Below are 6000 nucleotides of genomic sequence, written 5' to 3' on the forward strand. Positions count from 1 at the left end.
TATTTTGTAGATCCTTTGAAGAGGTGACTAAATTCTTTAACCAGGTCACTATTGACATAGTGTAAAGCCTTTAATAGGGTAGGCCTTCCACAAGGTAGACCATAAAAAGTGGTCAAATAATTATTGCTGCAGTGATTTTGTGGGTATCATCCCCACCTCAGTTTTACCTTCTTATTCCTAGAGGGTTTTTGGGTCACCAAATCTGGTGTTATGTGTGTTGATGCATGTTTTTATCTTATGTTCATTTAATATGTTTACATGCATGTAGTTTGCATTCAATTATTTGTTTAAAGGATTTAAAAGGTTAAAAAGGTGTGGTACTTCTAATTCACACCCCCCCCCCCCCCCCTCTCAAAAAAACTTTTTCCATTTGAATATTCCAACAATTGATATCAAAGCAAAGGTTCTCACAAAGAGAAGTCTAACAGCTTAGAGAAAAGATCTGAAGATGGAAGTCTTCAAACTTGGGAAGATCATAGACAATGAAGTGATTGATGTACATCACACTCTACACAAATTGGAGGAAGCCAAGGAGGAATTGAGAAAGTCCTTAAAAAGAAGGAAGCATATGGCCATAGCTGAAAATGACATACACTACAAGGAGATTGATACCACACAAGTGTTTTCTAATGGAGATTTCAAAGAATTTGATGCAACTATAGCTGAATTGATGGAGAAAAATAGAGCACAAGATGAAGAAATCAAAATACTCAAGCTTGAACAAGAGTCACAAGCCATAATGCTTTGTGAAGTGACTGAACAAAAGAAGAAAGCCATTAAAGGCAAGGCCATGATAGAAAATGGCAAGAGAAATCTTACCAATAGACTGGAGGAGAAGACAATTGAGTTTGAAAGAATGTCAAATAAGCAACTTGACACCTCAACTTAGATGATGAATTCTCATCATGAGCTAAACATGAAACACATCGAGATCACTACATTGAAGATACAAAATGAATTGAAAAGAGAAAATGAGATAGCAAAAAGCTTCAACAAATCCAATGAGGCTATCAAGTACTTTAAGCAATTACTAAAATCACCAAGGGCTAGTAATGATACTTCAGGACTTGGTTACACCAACAATGGACAAGGAGAATCATCCAAGACTATAGAATAAAGGAGTAACAAAGGTAAGAAGACTAAACCTACTTGTCATTTTTATGGTAAAAAGAGACATATATCTAATGTATGTAGGAGCAAGAATGGTCATCAGCATGATAAGCCTAAAAATGCAAGCTTTTGTCACAAGTGCATAAAACAAGGACATCAAGCACATCAATGCAAAACCAAGACCATGAGGACACCAAGATTTGAGGGTCAGTACTACAACTACAAAAAGTATGGACATAGAGCATTTGAATGTAGATCAAAGTCAATGTGGACACCTAGTCAGCCTACAAAGGGAAACAACAATGCAAACCACTACAACTAGGATTATAATACCAAGTATAGTTGTCACTATTGTCAAGAATATGGACACATTCTTGAAAATTGCATAGGGACACATTTTAGAGGAAACTACAGTAGATGGTTGAGCCAAACCACATGTTTTAGTTGCTTGAAGATTGGTCATATCAGCAAGAATTGTCCAAAAAAGTCAAAGGCACCCAAATTAGAAGTCAACAAAGAAAAAGAGAAGGTTGATGTTGAACAAATTAGAAGGCAATGAACAAGACTTGGAAGAAGAAAGATGAGTGCAGCACATCAAATGGAGGGCAAGAGGTCAAGTGATCACATCTCATCTAACTAAGCAAGAATAGGCATATGGGACTAATATACAAAGTTATATCATACATCAGTCCCAAGACAAAGAAGTACTACAAAGAATAAATCAGCATGAGCAAAGATGCCAAGTCAAATTTTGAAGTTTTTGCAAACACAACAAAACTGTCCTCAGATGCCAAGTAATGCTCCAATGGATGCCAAGTTACTAATAGTGATCGAGTTGATAGTTGGAGCTGAGTGAATGAAATCTAGTGGAAACTGAGTCATGTTGAAACCTTCAATTGTAGACTGTACAGTTGTACTTACTAAGCATTTAATGCTATGTTTGAAAAGTATAAGGTCAAATTTTGTTCATTTTCACACCATTCAAACATAGAGCAAAGACAAGAAGAATGTAGAAGCAATCATACAACAACCTTGAAGCCATTTGCATCGATTTCAACAGTGATTCAACATACATTTCATCAATCTAAGGTATGTATCAAGTGCCAAGCTATGTAGTATTAAAGTTTTTAATATATTAAAACCGTAGTTTGGTATAATGGCCTCTAGTTCTAAGAACCCCAAAGGAAAGGAAAGTCATGAGGTCCAGCTAGTCAATAATGAAGTAAAACAACTCAAGTTTAGGCCAATCCTTGAAGTCACCTATAGAAATGACCCTACTGGCATGTTGTCCATTATTCCACCAAAATTTGTCATGGTGCAAGATGTAAGGAAGTGTTACAACTATAAAATAGGAGTAGTATGTGATCTTGAAATATTCCAAGCCTATGAAAAATTGTGATAACAAAATTCTGAAGGACAAATATCAAATAATTGAGAAGGGTTTAACAAATGCCCTAGTTTACCCTATATGTTTCAAAATAGAATGGATATGAATTATCCTTGGCCAAATTCACAATGGATTTTTACGGTTGGAAATAGGACCAGTAAAGATTATAAAGAGGATAGTACATAGGGTTATGAGTTTCCCAACCCTAGATCAACATAAAACCCTAAGAAGTGACTCAAAAGAGGTAATTGAAAAGAACATAGGGGCTAAATGGAATAAAAGAGGCATGTCAATTGACACAATCATAGATCCCCTTTTGGATTTTGTTGTGAGAATCATTTCTCACAAATTCTACCAATCCAATAGATTAAACAGTGTACCATGTATTGCTATGGATGTAGCCTATAAGCTTGTAAAGAAAGATCACACATATGATCTATTAGAACTAATGTTGCAATAGATAAATGAGAACCTAGGAGCAATTAGAATGTCAAAAGGTGCTCAATGCAAGTTTGGTTCAGTTCTTATGTGCATATTATGTCATGGAAGAATTTCCTTCTATTGGAAAGGTTAATTGGAACCCAAAAAAAACTATGATCACATAAATCAATGAGTTCATTGATCAAATGGGTGATAATTTTGAGGCCCAAATGACAAGCTATTTTGAGGATTTTAAGAAATCTATGAAACAAAGAGTAAGAATACCAGTTTCCCTAGTGGAAAAACATATCAATGACATATGCTTTTTGGTTGACATTGACTATACCTATATCTAAGTAGCAATTCCAAGGGTAAGATGGCTAAGGCCATTATGTTATGAGCTTGATGTGGACGAAGCCTTGGCAGCAATCATAACATTGCTTACAAAAGAGATAGATAAGGAGGCACCCCATTTAGGCACATATGATGTTGTCAAATCCATAGTTGAAATAGAATTGAAGATAGCATCTATAATTAAAAGGAAAGATAAATTAGTGAAGAAGATAAAGAAGAAATTTTGTTTACATATTGAAGGAGAAGCGGGTGCTAAAGAAGAAGAAGAAGAAGAAGGTGAGAGTGAAGAAGAAGAACAAGGGCAAGGTCAAGTGGAGTTGACCCAAGGCTTAGGAGAAGATAAGGAGGAAGGTATAGAGGAAGAAGAAGCCAAGTCAAAGAAGAGAAATGCTAAAACTCAATCTCCAACTTAGCCCAAACCCAAGAAGGTGGCAAAGCCTACACAAGCCAAGCTAGCACTAGCAATAAGAGCTAGCACAAGGGCATCCACAGAAAAGGCCAAAGAGGCAAAAAAAGAGAAGAAAAAGGCAACTGAATAGATTGATGAAATGCCAAAGAAAAGAAGAAAGTATGTGGAACAACCAGACACTGATGATGAGGAGAGAACAGAATTAGAGGATATCAACCAATTCATAGTGGTAAGCCATCCTCCCAAATCTGCAAGAGATAAGATTTGTGAAAATATTAGGAATATAGATTTGAATGATTTGAAAAGTCTTGATTTTAATAAGCTAATTAGAGAAGAGAAAAATAAAATAGAGGAATTTTTATATGCCATGATGGCTGAATTTAAAAATACAACTCTAGAGCTAGACAATACCATGCCTAGAGAGCTATATGAGATAATTGAAAATAAATGGCATTATTGTCTAAAAATGGAAAAGGAGATCAGAGAATCTACCTTAGCACAAGTGATGCCTGACTTGACAAGAGGTCAAATAAGAAAGGCTAATAAGAAACATGGTGGCAAATTTGCACCTAAATATAGAGCCTTTAGCATCCTACAAAATAAGATTGAGGATGTAGTAAATAAATCCACACAATTGTGGAAGATAATCTACCAGATAACTGATAAAAAGGATGAAGAAGCAAATAAGGCAGAGACTAGTGCCAAGGAGAAGATAGAGGAAAAGAAATTGGATAAGAAGCAAAAAGAAGAGAAGAAGGAGGAAGAGAAAGGAGAAGACGAAAAGGAAAAAGAGGGAGATAAAGGAAAAGTAAAGGAGGAGGAAACACATGAGGGAGAAGATATGGCAATAGTTGAACAATAGAAGCAAGAGGAACAAAGTGTGCAAGACACACAAATGCCACCCCCTAGTCCTCATCATGTAATCATCACACCTACAAACAAAATAACTATCAAATATTTTCTTGACAATTTAGCTTAGAACATCAATCCCCTAACTATAGAGGATCTCTCCAACATCCTTCACCAATCCACTCTACAGGCACAATTATGCACCAACCCTATATTGGTGAGTGTAGATGAGCTACAAAAGGTAGTAGCAGAACCAAAAAGAGACAAGGTGAAACCACAAGAACCACCTTTCATCTATACAACTACTAGCACTCAAATTTTAATGCTTCCACCACCACTTCCACTAATTTAAAGAGAAACAAGTGATACCATTTAGAAGCACGGTGCAGAAGAAGCAAAGTCTAATGATAAGAAAGAAACATTGGTATAACTACTAAAAATAGGCACTCCTACAAAGACTCTTCAAAAGACAAGCACTAAAGCCATACCTTTGCAAGTCTCCACACCAGCCTTGAGCTCAACCAATGTGTCTAGGGTACTTCGCTATGGAGACCCTGAGTTAGATGAAGAGATAACCATTCCTTCTTGTGACTCAAAGACTATCACAATGGAGCAGATTATAGAAATGCAAAATGCATTAAATAGGAGGCAAAGACAAGAAATACTTAGAAAATAGTATAAACACAAGCAAGCACTACATGAGATTAAGGACATCTTTATGGATGCCTTTAGCTTGCAGTCACCAGATGAGTCAAAGCCCATAATGGAACAATTATCAAATATAGTTGACCAGGTGACTAGTGAAGACTAGGATACAAGTGTTAAACTTATGGAATGGTCTAAAAAGAAGTTTCAATGGAAGGTAAATGAGAAAAAATCTAGTGGCATAGCACTTGAACAAGTAGAATTGGCCAAGAAAATTGACAAGGTCAAAACTGTACTTGAGAACATTTTCTTATTGTACAAAAAGTTGTGTGATTTTTCCAACTTCACACAAGAGATAGGTCAGAGGATAATGAGCTTGGAGATAAATTTGAATGTTTCTAGCATGCAATTGTCAAGGGATCCAGCTTAAAGTGAGAAGCATTTTTCCCAATCACTTCATACACAAAGAGAATTAGTTGCACTAACAAGTGAATTGGGATGCAGCCCTGAGAATTATAATGAAGGTAAACAACACATTTTTGGCTAAATATGGTATCACTCCTTAGAACCCTTTGACATAAGTGTCAAAAGGGGGAGAAATAATAAAGGAGATAGGGGGGAAATAACAATAAGGAAGATATGATTAAGGGGGAGATAAGACTTAATGTGTAAATAGACATGGGGGAGAAATAATGTTTTAGAGGAAATATGAATAAAGATAGAAGAGCTCAGCACATAGGTATAGACTACAGTAATAGGGAAAAGACAAGTAATATCAGGTACATTCAGCACAAAAATTTTGTTGCAAAGAATGACAAGGCACAAT

The sequence above is a fragment of the Cupressus sempervirens genome, chromosome 10 (genome assembly GCF_028749045.1).
Source record: "Cupressus sempervirens isolate cs-2001-9-10 chromosome 10, ASM2874904v1, whole genome shotgun sequence".
Lineage (NCBI taxonomy): Eukaryota > Viridiplantae > Streptophyta > Pinopsida > Cupressales > Cupressaceae > Cupressus > Cupressus sempervirens.